Source organism: Myxocyprinus asiaticus, chromosome 23 (assembly GCF_019703515.2).
Source record: "Myxocyprinus asiaticus isolate MX2 ecotype Aquarium Trade chromosome 23, UBuf_Myxa_2, whole genome shotgun sequence".
NCBI lineage: Eukaryota > Metazoa > Chordata > Actinopteri > Cypriniformes > Catostomidae > Myxocyprinus > Myxocyprinus asiaticus.
In genome coordinates this window covers 30,197,830-30,217,690 of record NC_059366.1, presented here as the reverse complement: position 1 = coordinate 30,217,690, position 19,861 = coordinate 30,197,830, and the positions used below count along the sequence as shown (strand labels likewise).

The 19,861-nt window shown below is 37.3% G+C and overlaps 1 protein-coding gene across 1 annotated transcript in view; it reads right to left on the bottom strand.

Annotated features, from left to right (window-relative positions):
• The window catches only part of zmiz1a (zinc finger, MIZ-type containing 1a), a 209,004-nt gene extending 189,414 nt beyond the window's left edge, over positions 1-19,590 (bottom strand). Inside the window, exon 1 of the mRNA XM_051652211.1 lies at positions 19,417-19,590. The gene's annotated coding sequence lies outside the window, so the exon portion shown is untranslated. The remainder of the gene's footprint in view (positions 1-19,416) is intronic.
• Positions 19,591-19,861: the final 271 nt, after the last annotated feature.

Here is a 19,861-nt window from a genome sequence, read left to right as displayed (position 1 = left end):
TGAATATATTATTGCACTAACAAATTAGCAACACGAGTATAAGAGGTCTAGCAAGTGTTAACCACATAGTACATACATAATACAACAGACATGGTGTCCTGCGTTTGAAGTCCTTAGTAATGAGCTTATGTAAACATGCAATATTGATCTTTCTGCTCCTCTATTCTGAAAGCCTTCTATAATAATTTCATAATCCACTGGTACATGGGCATCTTTCCAAACATGTGTCACAACTTAATTAGCTATCAGAGTCGGAAAAGACTGCACCTGTGACTGACAGGCCTGAATGCAATCTGTCTGCACTGTCTTTCGCTTAACAATACTTTGTGGGAAAACTAAATAAACAAAATGTCAGATTCACTTTTGAGATAATTCACAAAATCCTAAATGAATGATCGAATCTGGGCTAACAGTCTGTTCTCCTTAGAGAGCTGAATCTATCCCGAAGGCAGTTTAAGGGTGTCTATTACTGTAATGGGACTTCATTTTAATCTTCTATTTATTAATCACTTAAATTGTCATAACCAATTTGTTGAAATGATAAACTGATGAATCAGCCAAAATCAAAATCAATCCCATGGTCACATTACTTTACCTACATTTTTACAAAATGATTTTTACGTGGTTCATTTATTTTCCTGGTAAAATGACCACTAGAGGTGCTACAATAGCATTGCTTTTCATTCCATTTCACAAAAATCATGAATAAATGATTAATAGGATTAATATGATAAATAGATTTCCAGTATGTAAACACTTTTCACCCTGTTCCTTACATAATGCTGTTTATTACATCAAAACACTTTTACTATAGTGCATTACCAGTACTTGTAAGCCAATACATTTTAACGTTTGCATTACATGTACAACTGCATTTACAAGCTTGTTCAAGTCCAACCAAATTATGCCATAGTTTAACTGATAGAGCATCACACTTGTGATGCAAAGGACCGGGGTATGAGTACTGATTTAAAACTTGATAGAGCATTAACCTTAAAAACCTCATCTGTTGGGGTGCCTGGGTAGCTCAGCGAGTAAAGACACTGACTACCACCCCTAGAGTCGTGAGTTCAAATCCAGGGCATGCTGAGTGACTCCATCCAGGACTCCCAAGCAACCAAATTGGCCCGGTTGCTAGGGAGGGTAGAGTCACATGGGGTAACCTCCTTGTGGTCACCATAATGTGGTTCTCTCTCTCGGTGGGGCATGTGATGTGTTGTGCGTGGATGCCGCGGGGAATAGCGTGAAGCCTCCACACACACTATGTCTCTGCAGTAATGCGCTCAACAAGCCACGTGATATGATGCACAGATTGATGGTCTCAGACGCGGAGGCAACTGAGATTCATCCTCCATCACCCAGATTGAGTCATGCCACCACGAGGACTTAGAGTGCATTGGAAATTGGGCATTCCAAATTAAAAAAAAAAAAAAAAAACTCATCTGTTTGGGAGAAAATGTAACTCGCTTTTAGTGCTACTCAAGTGGACATAGATGTAATATAGGCCTAATATAATAGAATTTTGCAAAAATTATGCCAATTTTCATGAGATCAGACTGTAAATTCACCTGATTCACCTGTTTTCAGAGAATCTTTATTGAATATACTTTTTTTTTCATTTGCTAAAGTTTTTTGCTTCTTTTATGCATAAACAAGTGCAAAAAAAAGACAGAAGACACCATCATCTAGTGCCAGAAGACAGAATTCACTTATTTTCAAGGTACACAAACAAGCCTTATTATACTTGGTATACTTACAAGTCTTAATAACTGTGCTTGTCAAGTAAATCTATCTTGTCTAAATGATGTTTTGATATATTCACTGGAAAACAAAACAAAGATACTCGTTAAGAATATGATTTCTGCATTGTTGAAATTAAGTGAAATGTAGTCAGGAAACTTCCCACCAATTGAGATAATATTAAAATGCCTCACCTAAAACTCCATATAATTCCAAAAGCAAAGTTGTTTTGCCAGGGGCAAATTTATCACCATGCACACAAAGTCTTCCACACTTTTGCAGCCTACTAACTTCCTCCAACCTCAATATTTTCCAGAACTGAGTTTTCAGCTTGAGTTGTTACTCTGTCAGACTGTCAACTGTGAGAAATTCCAGCCCTCTCTCCTCCCTCACACTACAAAAGTAGAGCTGCCCATCAGAGTTTAGGCTTCCAGGAACCTCAAGCCCTCCCTCAGCACAAACATATTAAAGTACATACTACCCACTTTCTTACTGGTGATTAAACAGGACACTCTTTTGTGTTCAGAAGTAGCACCCAAAATTTGACATTACCTGTTTGAGGCTTTTAATATTTAAATATTAATGATCAGCCAATATGGATTTTTCAATGACTGATGCTGACATCTAGAGAGAAGGATGAGCGCTATAATGCAGATATACATAAAACAATTCAATGATGACAAATGAGATGTTTATTATCTGTAGACAAGACTGAGAGTAGATTTTGTAATTGATACAAGGAGGACTATCACTTCTGTTAGGGGTTGTTCACACAGATGTGTTCTGCTGCAGTATTTTTTATATTTTTTATTTGTTGAAATAAATTTTGAAAACATGCTAGACGGGCATCTTTGACCATTGTGACTTGTCTTGCTGCTTCTTCAGCATGTTGTACAATAATTGCCATGTTATAAAATGAAGTGTCAAGTTAAAATAATTGTTAAAACTTAAAATAAATGTTAAGAACTTTTAAAAATATGTCTACAAAAACATGCATTCTATTCTATTCCACTGTGCTGAGTCTTGTTGACCTCATTTAGAGCTGGTATTAAGATGTGTTTGGGATGATCTGATCACATGTGGTCAGCGCTGAATACAGGTCTAAAGGGGGTCAAAACATTTTGCGATCAGATCACAAAAACCACATACAAAGGTAGTCAAAGCGCATGTGACCACATCACATTTGTGATCTGTCCCGGACAGCAGTGAAGCAGTGAAGAGTTTAAACTTTGTAAATTATGAGCTGCTTAAAAGGAAAAAAAACATTTATTGGAAAATTAAAAAAAAAAGAAGATCCATACACAAGTACGAGAACTTCATGGATCTTCTGCAGTGTTTGTCTGATATCAACACAGATGAGAAGCTCGAACAGCTAAAGCTTCTTTACTACAGGAAATCCACTAAAATAATGGACATAATGGTGCTTAGATTCAATTTCATCTGCATTTGGGAGAAACAGTGCTGTGTTTTTTTGCACTTTCTTTGTCTTTTCTGACTTTTTCGCAGTTTACTTTCAAGCAGAAGCACACTGACATAATGATTGATGTATGTTGTCATGAAATCAGAGACCCTCCACTCGAAATCCGAACACAGTGGTCACATGAGACGCATTTAAGTAGCCATGTGTAAACAGCGATGTGTCACGATCTGACTACATGTGATCGGATCACCTGAGATGCATCATAATACCAGGTGTAAAAAAGGGGTGTAACAGTTCTCGGTGAAATACAAAACAAAAAACGTACGGTTAGCCACCCACTGTTCAGTAAGCAACTGAACAGATCGCTTTAATTGTCTACAAGTGAACAAGGTATTCATTCAAGAATTCAAGTCAAGTATTCATATAAGGGAAGTGGTCCTGACTGAAACATTTTTTATAATTTCAGTTGACAATTCCATCTAGAAAGAAATGATAAAAGACATCTTTTTCAAAAGCTTGACTTTCTCGATGTTGCTGCAAACAAGAAAAAGAATCACGAAGAACCGTAGTTCTCTTCTCCTGTCTAGTGTGTGTAGTGACAGTACATCAGCTCAGAATGACAAATGCCTGCTGCCACGTGTGATGCCAGCCACGAGTGGTAGAGAGGAGTGCAGAGCAGTATGGAGATGTTTATCAGACAACAAGCCAAGCTGATGTCTAGGACATGATGCACTTTGTCATGTTTCAGTCAAACAAAAAACAGTTTTGCAAGTAAGTGACACTTTGAGTTAGACAATCCTCATCTAATGTTTTTTTACCCTATATGACCTAAAGCTAAAACAGTTGGAAAGCCTTAATACTTTCAGTTAGTGGTCAGTTGTAAGGGATTTAACAATTTGGTTACAATTTCAATTCTACTTAATGATGAAACAATTCCTTTAATTATTCTTTTAATAATTTTGAGGAAGAAAGAATGGACAATAACTCGTTCAGTTTCTAATCTATATTCACAAATATTCTTAAGAAAAAAAAATTGCATGTACTATTTTTATTCTTATTTTTTAACTAAAGAAAAAAGCTGAGAATATTTTGTATACAAGAGTTGCTAAGAATGCTCATAGCTTTAAGTTCATAACCCTCTTATGAACTTTTTAAAATTGGATCCTATTTTTAAATTGGAACATCTGATGCAAATCTGCAATTTTATAGGAAGGTAACAAGAGCACTTTTTGGTTGATGAACCCAGTCTGATTCATAATTAGATCTGGCAAAATCTTGATTAAATGTCTCTTAAAACAAAGAAACAAAAACGCAAAGCCTTTCCTTTTTAACCAACAATCCCAACAGAAGCACACAAAAAGTGAGGGGCAAACAAACAACAACAACAAAAAATCTACATTTGCTCAGGAGAACAACTCCCCTTTCTTAATTCAATAAAGAGGCTTTTAGCCATCATAATGATTTACAAAGTGACGAGTCAAACAGATTTACAGCGACGGCCTGAAAGGAACCCAACACAAATACAATTACTATTCACGTGACTGCCACCACCAACCCCCTCCGCTCACGGGAGGCCATGAACGGGAAACGTGCTAAAGCAGCAGGCCCCGAGCGCTCTCAATTCACCCCTTTTAAAAGAAGCCACCACCAAACAGGGTTTATACAGAAAAAGGCTGCCATTGTGGAAGTCACTTAAAGTGACAGACACTTGGAACAGTGGCTCGCTACAATCCAGCCTCGATCATTATTCAATATCAGATGAGCTGACAAACCATAGCCAGAGGGCAGTGACGTGTGGTAATTCTTTAGACACCAGCTGCAGCTAACAACACAAGGTACATCGCCTCATTATTAGGGTCAATTCTAGACAAAACACTTGTTCTTCTATCTAAATAATCAATTTCTATTTAAATATCGAGACAAAGAGCACAACAAACCTTGATGGTACAACAAAAATTCTGCCTGGGAATGCATTGCTCTGTACAAAATCAAATTGATGAGCAATTCTCAGAGCACATTTTTTTGTCAAGTAATTTCCTTTAAATTCCAGCAGACATGAAGTAGGGCTGGGCGATATGGACCAAAAATCATATCTCGGTATTTAAAGGCTGAATGGCGATACACAATATCACAGTATTTTCTATGAAGTGGGCTAAATGTTCAGTTGTAAGTCAAAGCCACATGATGGTAAATGAAGCTTGCAACACTCTTTGTTTTGGGGCAGAAGACTTTTTGGGCTGCGAAGGTTTAACACACTCTTCGTGCTGCAGTTTATGTTTGCTTTGCTCCCTAAAAATCCCACGTGTTGTAAAAAACCAGGGAGCATTGTTGCTCACTATGTTCCCTTACTGGAAACGTCCTTGTGTCTTCTGAAGTCTTTTAAGTCATTATATGACGAGCACAAGTGTAAAACTATGAAGTCCAAGCATTATTTTCTCTTAAAGAGCACCTATTAAGGTTTTTAAACTCATACAATAGGTTTACATGCATCCAAGGTCAAAAAACACTTTAAGTTGCTCATAATTTAAATTGCAGCATTACCTTTTTTCCCCAGTGTCAAAAACGGCTCGTTCAGTGATCCGTTCTAAAAGATTAATTCTAAACTCCTCCTTTCAGAGAGCCTACTCTGCTCTGAGTGGTCAGATGTCCCAGTCTGTTGTGATTGGTCTACCACTTTGTGTAGTGTTTGAGGGCGGGTCAAGGCTGTTCGCGAGCAGCCAATGAAGACCAGAGGCGGATTTCTTGTTACCAAATTACATAGGTTAGTACAGGAAATAAGTCTGGAATTACTAACAACTCGTTTCAGGTGTTCAGAATCGGTTCTTTCTTTTGGGAGTCAATAACTCCATTTGTCGTGCACTTTGATTTTTGAAACTTTGCAGACTTTTTTACATTCACAATCAGCTATATAACACACTACATGAAAGGTAATATTTGAAAAACCATAATAGGTGCTCTTTAAAAAGAGATGTTGTTTGTAATGTCTTTCAATCATAATTACCATGAAAATGAAACAATCTTTTAAATATTTGTTATATAGTTGTTAAAAGAAGGTTTAAAATACACTCCTTTATATTTTTATTTCTTTATGCCATTTATCTGTTATAATAGACCTTTTTCACAAACTGTGATGACACATTTCCGCCTTATTTATCAGTGCGAATCTCGCAAATTTTTTTATATTATAATTTTTTTTACATTTTGAGTGTAAATTTAAAACATTATGCTTTGTGTTATATTACCCTGGAATTAGTTTTTAAAAAATGAATTACCACAGCTGCTGAGAGAGTGACAGTAAATTTGGCATCTTCTCCCATTTTGCTCTCTATTTTTTTCCTTTTCTGGAAAGTCATTCAAACGTTCTTTTGGTCTTGGAGCAACTGGGCAAGTGAAAATAATATTTGCTGTGATCTCCCATTCACTCCCATTCACCACTGTCGAAGTTTACTCTGCAAACGTTTACTTCCGCGTTCCAAAACCCAGAGTGTGAAAAAGGTCTATAACACTATAACATTGTACGTTTGAATATCTTAAATGAAAATGAATTTATACAGCGATGGTGCTGATTAATAACAGCTGTGCTACAATGTGCAAGCTTCGTTAACATGTCGCGGTTGATTGAGTCATAAGTGTCCCAATGTTCAGTGGATCAGTACCCTTACCAGTGCCCGAATTCGTGTTCACGATATACTGATTCACGACATAGGGAACTAGGGAGCTGATTGAGACACAGGGTGAGTTTTCTTCGGCAGTGTGGACCAGCACTGTGTCTTTCTCCATGATGCAGGAGAACTTGTGAGCGAGTGGGGGCCGGGTTTGCGCACAGAGGCAGAGGGAGAGTGGGGGCAGGGTTGAGCGGAGAGTGTGAGAGTGGAGAGATGCAAACACTGGCACGGCTTTACGGAAGAAAGAAATGGATTATGTAACGCAACATCAAACTATAACGATATATCTTGTTTGAAAATATATCGATATATCTTTAAAAGTTGATATACCGCCCAGCCCTAACTTGAAGTAGGAAGAAAGAAAAAAAAGTCTTACAAATAGCTGCTATATACTATTTCCAATCATGGACGATTTTTTTTTTTTTTAGATGCTGTAACTGGTCACCATTTAAGTTTTCCAGCATTTTAAATCACCTTTTAGTATTTTTGCAGAACCTGCAGTGTAATAAATTTATTTTTAAAAGTACATATATTCAAATGCAAGTATAATAATTTGGATATCCAAGATTATTTAAAAAATAATAATAATTAAATGGTCATTAAATCTGCAAGTATAACAATATGGCTATACCAGTTTTTTTATTTTTTTTATTTTTTTTTTAAATAGTTTTAGAAATGTAGCATGTCACACTGCAGGACACGGCTGTCACTCCTTGAAATGTCATGTCAACTAACCAAATATAATCTACACCTACACTACCGGTCAAAAGTTTTGAAACGCTTGACTGAAATGTTTCTCATGATCTTAAAAATCTTTTGATCTGAGGCGTATGCTTAAATGTTTGAAATTATTTTTGTAGACAAAAATATAATTGTGCCACCATATTCATTTATTTCATTATAAAACTAAAATTTAATAAAAATAAAAAAAAGTTTTTGAAATTGATGACTTGGACCAAATAATAAAGAAAAGCAGCCAATAAGTGCCCAACATAGATGGGAACTCCTTCAATACTGTTTAAAAAGCATCCCAGGGTGATACCTCAAGAAGTTGAGAAAAATGTTAAACTAATAAACTTTAATGTACACTGATAGCAATAAAGAAAATCATAATTCTATCAATCTTAGACCCAGTATTTCCTTCCACTTTTCTATGCAGAAAGACCAGAAATAAACCAGCATGTACATTGCAGCTCTTTGTTGGTACAACTTATGATCTAATTAATGATACAACAGCACATAAGAACTTGCCCCAGTGCTCATGTTCAACTAGATTTATACTTCCCACCTGCCCACTAAAAAACAAGCTGCTTCGCTGTATGAGGTTGTCGAAGGTTGTAGCGTGACGCAGGTTTGAGGTTTGCATTCTCTTCCTTGAAAACAAACCTACACAAATGTTTGTGTGGGTGTTGGCAGCTATCTGGGTGGGAATTCTCTAGCAGAGGAACCCCTCAGGGCACTCCAGATTGGGTTTCCTCCGTTCCATGTTCAAGGGTCAAAAGAATTCCTGAGAAAATTGGAGAGAGTCTTGTACTTGAAGGCAGCTTTCGTGAGCTAGAACAGGGCTTGGCACCACAAGACGACCTCAATAATGCTTAGTTATTTGATTAGATGCTCTAGATGTCATGAAAAAGGTGCTTTGCTTTTCCATATCTGTGATGGCAATAGGGAAGGAAGATCTGCCCGTTATGGTCTGCTGTTTCTCATCTGAGGGCCGCCGTGGAAATTTGAGCTGGCATGTGCCATCCGTCCCTTGTGACTGCTTACTGCAGATGCAGAGTCAGGAGCTCTCCAAGCCACCCTCTGAAAATGCGCACCCTACATGCACTACGCCACCAGCTCAATCTAGCTAATAAAACAACAATTCACTCTGATGGTCCACATCTCACCCAGGGCCATGGCACAATAGAAAACAACAGCGGGATGTAACAGAGGCTGTGCCATCTTTAAGGCATGCCAGATTGATGCGCTAGCAGTGGAATTAAAACATTTCATGTGAACACTGTTTGCTTGTCCATCAGCAACAAGCTCACTAGAGAAAGATCACGTTAACAATCTCAGTAGCCACTAATGAAAGACTGAACACATGTAAGGCAAATACATAGGCCTCTGTTAAAGCTCTGTTTGAAAACATAGTGAGCTGCATCGCAGCCTACTGCCTACGTAGACAGCTGACTTCCAAGTCAGCATCCTAACCTCATGGAACATCATAAGTGACCGATTTGGCACGCTCTGCAAAGACAGCAATATGCACACCACACAATTAGCAATTGATTTCAGTAGTTTGACATTAGCATGCTGCTAAGCTAATAGCACAATATTTTAATTAGCCCAAAAATACACAGCACACACAAATATTGAGTAAAATAATCCATTTACAATAAACTATATATTTTTATCGAGTATTGAAATAGCCTATATGTTAACCTTTTCTTGAGTAGGGTCTACAAATTCCTCTCTAGTGCCCCCTGGAGTGAGTTATTTTTGCACGTGACACTGCACAGCTGGTAGAGGGGGCAAAGTGTACATGAGTTTTTTTTTTTTTTTTTTCGTAATTTTTTATTTCTTGTCATAAAAAAATACTGTATATAATATAGTAAACGTGAACAAATGGGTTATGTCTGTTGTACTGTTTTTGTTCTATTTATTTCATTATTATAGCTGTAAAAAAAACAAATGAATAATATCAGCAGTCCGGTTTGCCTATGCACTGTTTGACATCTCAGACATTGTGTGTGTGTATGTGTGTGTGTGTGTGTGTGTGTGTGTGTGTGTGTGTGTGTGTGTGTGTGTGTGTCAAGCACTAATGTAAGCAGATCTGGCTGCGTGCATCGGATAATCGAGCTCGATCTGCATGTTTTCATTGTGAGTATATGAGTTTTACACTGTTATCGTGGTGCTTTTGTGTGATAGTTTGGCTCTCTGTTTCAGAAAACAAATGTATTTGCCTGAAAAGACAAGTTGCTGTTTGTGTGAATGAAAACCGCATATGCACCTAATCAGCAGATATGGCTGCATGCATGGGAAGATCATGTATAGATATGATGGCTGTGCATATACAAGCTGTGAACTGTTATCGTGGTACTTTTGAGACAATTAGGCTGTTTGTTTAATAAAATAAACATAATATGTGCTTGAAAAAACTCTTTGAGTAGCTGTTTGTTTGACGAATGACAACCACTACTAATGTAAACAAATGGCTGCACATATCGGAGGAAGATCGCATTTGATGTATTGACTGTGCATAAGAAATGTAAACTTTTTATCGTAGTATTTGGGTGACAAGCTGGATGTATGTACTGCATATAAAATAAACTTATTCTGTGGTTTAAAAGACTGTATGAGTAACTGTTTGAGCAAATATAAATAACAGACGCTTGACCAGCGCAGCCTTTGTCGGCATGAAAGTGTGTGTTAGTACGTATGAAAGGGTTAATTTATAATCAATATTTCTTAATTGAATTTATTTTTCTCCACCAAGGATACATGCGGTGCAGCCTTAAATATAATATAATAATGCAGAACAGCCTTTGCACTGGGAACAGGGATGCAGCGATCCTATACATGGATCGGTATCGGCTCCAATACTGACGTTTTTCACCAGATCGGGTATCAGTCCAGCAAGCCTGATCCAAATCCGATACTGTGTGTTAATCATGGTCATTACCATCAAGCTCCAAAAATGGTATAAAAGAACCATAAAAGCACCATTAAAGTAGTCCATATGACTTGTGCAAGTTATTTAAAGTCTCTTGAAGACATATGATAGCTTAGTAAACCTCAAAAGGCTGCATTTAATAAATATAATATATAGTCTGCATGAGCAGCGCACTTCAGTAAATGAGTGGTGCTCTGTTGTGTTAGTGCGTGGTATGATGACTAGGGGTGTGACGAGATCTCGTGATATTAAAACGTGATGATATTTCTCGTTGAGGTGAAAAGCTGTCTCACAATATCAGCATGACGGAGTGTGAGGGAGAAATTAGCACAGAAGATGCCCCCGCCACTTTTAAATCGTTTGTGTGGCAGCATTTTAGGTACCCGGTGGAAACAATAAACAGCGACAGATTGACAGACAAGACACGAACAAAGGCTGTGTCTCGTTTGGAATGCTGCGTCCTCCGGAGGTTGCATTTATTGGCCGCATACGTCATCGAGGCTGTCTCGTTTCATTTTTTTTCTTTCTCTTATTTTTTATCTATTAAAAATAAAAAAATGAAACGAGACAGCCTCGATGACGTATGCGGCCGACAAATGTGACCTCCGGAGGACGCAGCCTTCCAAACAAGACACAGTCAATATGTAAGCACTGTAAGAAAATAGTGCCATACACCGCAGCTAACACAAGCACTATGCAAAGACACCTACAGAACCACCGCAGCTCTCAACTAAAATCAACCAGGTCTGAAGAGACTCATGTGAAATCATACAGGAGAGAAGCCAGTCAGTTGAGTTTATGGCAAAACCTTTTACAGTGCTTGCATATTGTTCTGTCTTTTAATGCATATGTTAATTCATACTACAAGTAGAATGGAAGTGACATTCATTACAAGATGATTAGTTAAAACATTTCAAAATACACCTGCATTGTTTTGCATTTTGTGACTTTCAGTCGAATAAAAGACTATATTTTTCCAGTCATATACACTACCGGTCAAAAGTTTTGAAACACTTGCCTAAATCTTTTGATCTGAAGGCGTATGCTTAAATGTTTGAAATTAGTTTTGTAGACAAAAATATAATTGTGCCACCATAATAATTTATTTCATTACAAAACTAAAATTTATTTAAAAAAAAAGTTTTTGAAATTGATGACTTGGACCAAATAATAAAGAAAAGCAGCCAATAAGTGCCCAACATAGATGGGAACTCCTTCAGTACTGTTTAAAAAGCATCCCAGGGTGATACCTCCAGAAGTTGAGAAAAATGTCAAGAGTACATGTCTGCAAATTCTAGGCAAAGGGTGACTACTTTGTAGATGCTAAAATATAACATAGTTTTGATTTATTTTGGATTTTGTTTAGTCACAACATAATTCCCATAGTTCTGTTTATGTTATTCCATAGTTTTGATGACTTTACTATTATTCTAAAATGTGAAGAAAAAAATTATAATGAATGAGTGTTTCAAAACTTTTGACTGGTAGTGTATATAGTGTTAAAATATTGTCTTGTCTCGTTCTCGTGAACCCAGTATCGTGTATCGTCTCGTGAGCTGTGTATCGTCACACCCCTAATGGTAACGCACTGTTTTCAGCTCTCACAGTGGTGCGCAATATGTGAGCACTCCACACGATCTGCATCTCAGATGTAGATGCTCGATAGTTCTGTTCGCTTATAACTTGCATTGAGATCGGAATTGGAGGTGCGATTCACCAGATCTTCAATGAAAAGCACATTAAACTACTGTGAACACACAAACACTCTATGATCACGTCTTCCTGGAGTGACAAAATAAAAGCCCCAGGGTTTTACGAAAGAAATTATGACTGAAAAGCATTACTATTGTAAAATAAAATGATAATATTTATTAATATTTGTATTGTTGTTAGTATTGTTATTATTATAAAATTATTATTATTGAGATTTAAATTACTGTGATTGAAAAGTGGATATCCTATTACAATTAAAGTGAACAAAAAAGTAAAATAAAAATAAAAAAAAAGTTGTAGAAATTGCAAAGAAAAGGTTTTTTTTATTTTTTTTAAGTTATAAAGTTAAAAAAAATTTTTAAACAAATAGTGTAAAAGAGAACTGGCTACTCTTCTACTGAAGACTTTTACTGGAATCGCTGTAAATTTTTCTGCATTATCCAGTAGGCTATTTAAAAATAAAGTTTTTTTTCCAATAGGCTACAAATTAGATTTTTTTTTCTCTCTCTCTCTTTTACAATGAAATAATGTGTAGTAAGGTTTTAGTTTCTTTGCATATAAGAGTACCCCCATTCAGTTACACACAATGAGATGTAGATATTCTAAACTAATTAAGAACTGGTCTCGGATCGGGAATGGTATCGGCAGATACTGAGAGTTCAGGTATCGGAATCGGGTAGGAGGAGAAAAAATGGTATCGGTGCATCTCTAACTGGGAGTGTGCTTATGATGCCTTAAAATGCTGCCTACATAGGCAGCTCACTAGATTTTAGAACAGAGTATAAGAAAACACTCCAAGACTTTTTGTCCAATAAATGGCAAAATGTGTTTCTTTCCAGCTATTTGTCTTTTAAGCAACTGTATTTTAAGACACACTGGAACGGGACTGCTTTTAAATCATAGAGCCCAAAAGGCTTGTTCTGTTTGTCAACAGTTAATTAAAAAGCACTGAGAGACAATGACAAATACTGTTTGAAGATGATCCCTGGCAAGCCCCATACAGTGTATCATTGCTGTCTCTGGAATACACGATTAGTTTAATCTCATTACAGCAATGATAAATGATCAGTGCTACAATGGCTTCTGTTTTCTCAGATGATGCACACATGAATGAGGCATGAAAATATAAAAGTTTCATTTGTGATATCACTTACTCTTATCGCTCCTATTTAACTGACAACTTTATTGTGCCACTATTCACAAGATATAAAACTTACAGTTTCAACTTGTTACAGCATAAATTAACCTCTGACTACACAGTTTTAAAAAAAAAAAAAATCTAATTGCTTTGGATTTCTTAAGAACCTATTCACCATTAAATCAACTTGATTTTTTCCATGACAAGTTTCAGCAAAAACTACACCAGACCTGCCATTTTACAATATTTGCAATCTGGGGGTTTCTAATATGGGTCTTTATCAAAATAGCCCAGTTAGAGAAATTAAAAGACATGAGCTTATGAGAGTGTGAAGCAGTCTGGGGTGAATGAGAGTGGAGGGAACATAGTGGCCAGTGAGTCAGGGCACACATCACTTACCTGGGAAGTGGTGCTTGCAATTGCTTGCCAATTTGAGCTTGGACATACACACGCAAACAAACACACTTACACTGCTCTGGATTTATCATGCTCTGGCGCCAAGTCTGCACTAGCTCTCCATGAAAGTCTCTCTGTTGCCTACAGCTGTCACCTCATGAGCTCTGCATGGAGGCTGTGATGCATGAAGTGTATTTGTGGAGCAAGAGGTGGAATATATTTTCATTCTGAGATCTGGCTTGAACTGTTAATAACTGGTAAAGAAAGCTTTGAGCCTTGCAGATCTTTGATTCTGAAACCCAGATAATTACAAGTTTCAAACAAAACATGGAAAATCAGAGTTATATATATATATATATATATATATATATATATATATATATATATATATATATATATATATATGATACCTCAAAGAGATTATAATAAAATGCTTAAAATGTAAGGTAAATTAGTTGTTTTATTGCACAAGATTTTCAATGTTAAAACACTTTCTCCCATCCAATCTTAACATGCAGAGACAACTATAAATGCATCATTGGTAGGCTGATTTCCCAGAAAAGTATAAACACTGGCTCTGTGGCACAATCACCACACATCAGACATTGCTCTGTCTGTTTGAGCAGTATGACCAGCCTAACATAAAACCTTTGGCTCAACCAATGGCGTGAGTTTGGGGCGGGTCTATCTGGGGAGTTTTCGGGATATCCGTTTGAACACAATTATTATTTTTGCTATTCCATTTGGTGATGCTAGTGACGCAGGAATTACACACTTCACATTTAACCAGACTTAAATTCAGAAATAAACAAGACAAGATCAGCTTACGTGCACTCTGATATTAAAAATTTCAAAATATCCATGGCATGCAAAACAACCTAAATATAAATAAAAAGAGAACTCTGGGACACAATTACATTTAATATAAATTCACATTTTTTCTGTGACCCCAAGGGATTTGTTGGATCTAGTATGAATTTCATTCCATCCATTTGTCATTTTCTACTGACATCTCGTAGTTTAGTCTCACCTTGTGCAAATGTATCAGCCAAGGTTATGTGTGCATGTCATTTCACGAGCAGCACACAAATCCTCCTTCTCCTAAAAGCCAAATTTAGATGAGAAATAATATTTATCTTTCCTTAGAAAACCTAATTAATTTACTTTGTCAGAAAACATGTATGAATCCCCTGGGCCGTGTTGAATGTAATTGCACGTCGCTCTCAGAATCACAGCGATCACTTGCAGGGATGGAGGAAATCTCCCACTCACAGACAGCGACAGACAGCGACGATATGGTGACAAGTTCTTGGGTTCCACATGATGGAATACATGGCAGTATTTCAATACACAAAATGAACGGAAATGTATGGATTGCAGTTGGTGTTCTTGTGCACACTATGAATAAATGCATACAGATGCACTGATCAAATGCAGAACTGTGTTCTTTTCTTAAAATCTATTAAATGGTGTTTCTGAAACCAATTACTTCATTCTAATATTTTAAATGGCTTTTCAAAAAGATAGGCTAAAAGGGATAGTTTCCTTACAATGAAAGTAAATAGTCACCAAGGCTCTCATTTTTCCTAACATCTGCTTTTGTGTTTCACAAAAGAAAGTCATACAGGTCTGCAACAACTCTAGGGTGAGTAAATTATGAGAATTTCCATTTCTGGGTGAACCTTCCCTTTAAACAATGTCCTTCTAACCCAAACTGGCTCTCTATATAATCAGTGTACTTAAAAGTGCAGATTAATTCTCAAGACAGAGCTTGATCTCTTTAAGCAACCCTGAAATGAGTAGAAAAACTAACAGTTTAACACAGAGAACATGACTCACTGAACAAAGAGCAATTTGCCTCAGTCAAAAGAAAACAGGTTGAGGACAATACGTTTGTTTTGCTTAAGCTGGATTTGCAAGGCACACAGCAGTCAGACTTCAAAGCACTGCAAGCTTTTATTGGCACCAAAAAATGAAGGTAATTGCTTATGATAGAGCAAAGTTGTCAGTATGGTGGGTACATTTTGTCCTCTAGTACCAAATCTCAATCTCTCATATTGGAAAAAGAGTAGCTTGGTGTAATTTTTTGATTCAAAATACTTGCTCTCGCCGACAGAAACAGGATACAGCCATTGTGACATCTTCTGCATTCATTTTTCAAAGAACGTCAAATCAAACATGCATGAGCTTATGACAGCGTGGGCCTGGAAGTCCCTATACCTGAGAGCAAAGCACTCAGAATGGCACCCACTAGCTAATGCTTTGCACATTGCATTCCAGTGCATCCATGGTCACATTGTCAGCTGGAGAGTTGGAGGCAGCCTTCAACAAGCTTTCAACTTATGCAGCCTTGAAGCAGAGTTGGTCCCACACCACGCTCTTTGCTGATGCATGTAATTAAAATCAAAAGTCCCTCTCTCTCTGCTTCACCAAGGTCACGAACTGCAAGATGAAACAAAACAATGTACTTATAAGTCTGCAAGGAAATCAAAATAAGTCGTGAACTCCTATTGTCTGAATAATTTGTGGTTTGGATGTCAAGATGCTATGCTATACTTCAGTGGCTGAATTTATTTCCTGGTTGTTAAAAGCTGGTCGTAACCTCTATCACCACAGAAACGAAAGTGAACACGCAAGTCAAGAAGGCGGTTATGTAGGTAAACACTTAATGTGAGCCATTAAAAAAGGCCATCAATGTATTAAGCATAATAATGAACACTGATATGCTTGTGGTGCAGCATGTGGATTCAGAAACAAAGCCAGATTTCGGTTCAAGAGTGGGCGTGTGCAGGTGGTGACTAGACAACTGTTCGGCTTTATGATGAATGAACGTGGGCCAACTCTTTCACAATCTCCCCACAATAGTGTACCAACAGTTAAATGTCAACCTGTCAAAACACTGACAAGTGTTCCACAGGTTTAAAACGCTAACTTATCTTATTCTGACTGTAGGCATTGGGCAATGAGAGGAAATACAGAGATGAAGAGTTTCAAGACATTATTAACCCAGCTTTTGCCCTAAAATCAGTAAAAAAAATAAACATGAGCTAACATTAGCTCTCATTATTCAAGCTTCTTAACCTAAAGCAATTTTTTCTCTCTGATATATTTCAATCAATTCTCTAGCGTAGGGGGAAACAAATCATTATTGTATTGTATAATGATGATATTCATCTCACAATACTTAAAATAATACACTGTTGCCATGTGTCTATGCTTAAAATACTGCTGTGCATTTCAGGTCTTAGCTATTCTTAAGAATAAAGCTACTTCGATTTTTCTTCTTTCTCTGCAACTTTTAAAGGCAAAAGTCAACATTGCACCACTCAGGATCTGATATTTTCCGAAGACATATCCAATGTAAGGCATGATAGTCATACTGCATGTAAATAAAATAAATTAATAAATCTCAAAATTCCACAATTCTTGGCAAAACTCATAAAAAGTGACCCCAGTATCACCATAATATTGTAAAGTGGGATCACTCACGATTCTGACTCTTAAATTGGCCAGTGAATTAGGCAAGCTTTTGTCTCACATGCCAAGAATTTGAATGTGAAAAGAGATCAACTAGACTACGCTGCTAAACTGGACAACCTTGAACACGTTTGTTAGGCTAGACACAATAAAGTCACAAATGTGCACAAACAGGCAGTGATGTGAGCATTAATGTCTAATAAACCTGTTACTGAATAATTGTGTGTAAAATCTGATAGATCATTTTGACACTGTTAATTTGTTCAATATGACATATCTATTGATGCTTTCACCGTGTATTTTGGCATGTTGAAAACAACTTTTCGACCACGTTTGATCCACATTAAGCCCAAGTAAGTCCTGTGCAATACCTATTCAGTTCTGTTCACCATATGACTTGAGCTCTATCTGTGTCTTTACATGATTATAACTAAAGCCTCTACCCTAGGTAATGATGATCCTCGACCTGTTTGAAGGTGGGAGGAAAATAAATGCTTATCCTTGATACATTCTCTATTCCTGACTCATACAAGTTAAGCCACTGATAGAGGGGGACATCACATTGGTGGGTAAATCTCTGGTGTTTTAAAATACACACCAGCAGACTCACCAAATGAGAAAACTCCTGTCTTGACTTACGTGTGGGTTGATTCTTAAACATCTGCGAGCAAACTTTTGCTATTGTTGTTATGGTGCCTACCACATTATGTACATTGTGACAATGTTTACACTTGACACCAACACCACAGTTCAAAATGAGCAAGTTATAGCTACTTTCACCTTTGTTCCACAACATATCCACCTTGCAGTAAGGGGGAAGTTATTACATTATCAGTATTCACACGGCCATGTAAACACTGACTGTGATTGTTCAATGCTGAAAAGGTGACCAAACAAACGTCATCAAATGGAAACTTAAGACTAAAGACACATGCAAACGCTTATTTTCAACAACTGTGTCCACCAAAAGGAAGTTATACAGTCAGTTAGTACAAAGGAATATTCAGTTTTGATGAAAAAAAGATGGTCAAAAACACAACAACAATTAACTGTGAACTCAAATTGCTGTTCAGAAGAACTCTGGTTGTTTACACTACATAATCTATATTAGTATTGAACAAAAAGTATCCTAAGTTGATAAGATATGAACAATTTCTGTCAAAATATGAAGCATTAACATGACTCTGGGTAAGGCTTGGGTCAGGATTCTTCAAACATCATCGATTCTAAATCAATAAACCACATCATTCAACCAAGCATATACGAAAACCACATTTGCTCTTTTTAACCAAAGATGAAAGTCGTATAATTTCCAACCTGAACATCAGAACCGGTTAACAGTTCGTTTACAAAGAACATACAACAGCATTTAGACTAACGAGAGGATACTTGCAGTTTTCTCGTCATATGTGAATGCTATTGTATCTTGTAACATTGTATCAGACTTTGAATGAGCACACATTCAAACATTGGCGGATTCCAAGACTCGACATTTTTTTTTACAGTGTATCAACGGCTCTCGTCTTTTCGAACGCGGTCGTCCGCTATTAAACGAAGCTGCTGTGTTACTAAAGCACAGCGTGGTACAAAATCACATTTCAGCACATGGTTGAAAGCCCCGTTACCTATTAGTTAACAAGTAGCTACAATATAATTACACCTAATCAAAAAGGCCCGGTGTTTTTAAATCACATTTGTGCAGCGAAGCGGCTCGCGGGGATTTTCTTCTAATCTAGAAATGCCCATCTATAGTGCCAACCAACCGTCCACCGCATGACAGTGCCCTCTTCATCTGAACAATGCAACACACCAGAACGATAGTGCTGTATGTAAACGGTGGGCTTCTCCGGTAAACGTGTTAGTGCACGGTTCACAGAGCCAAATTCCGCGTTCCATTCAACAACACTGTCCAGGAAAAATTGCCCAATAGTGAGCAGTTGTTGTTTTGCTTCGAAAACACCACAATGCCGTATCGCGAACATTTCAGATCAGTGCAATTGAGACGAGCTTGTTTCCTGCGAAGAAAACAAATGTGTCTAGAAATCTTAGCGATACTTTGTCGATTCTTTAAGTGACTCTATTGTTAGCTGAGGTTGGAGCTAGCTCGGAGGCTACGGGTTCATTTCAATGCAATGCATTAAAAAACGTTTCCCCCGTCACGGGGTTGAGCGAGGTGTGAAAATTATAGGAAAACACAAACAGAACTTACTTTCAGGTCCAATCACAGTAAGGCGCTTAAAATGCTCCTGAATTTGAAGTTGCGTTCGATTTTGTCTCCTCGCGCTTCACAAACACTGAGGGAAAAGCGCACGGCGTTTCGTTAGTGTGACTGACTGAATCAACTAACGTAGTGCACGGCAAGTTGAAGTGTCAAATTACAAGGGCTATTCTATTACCACAGAGCCATGCTTGCTGGTTGCTGACAAAATGTGTCCCAGAGTCAGGTAGAAAGCGGTCGCGCCGTTGGAATACACGGGTTGAAGACACCAAGCGGTGCGTGCAGATGAACGGACTGGATTTACACTCAAGTGCATGTTGTTTACTTGAGCGTTTTGTTTGCTGTTTGACTCCTCAAAGATATCTTTTGGCGTTATTTTATTGTAATCCAAGACCAAATAAAACGTGCTTAGTGCGACTTAAGCTTTAAATTTACA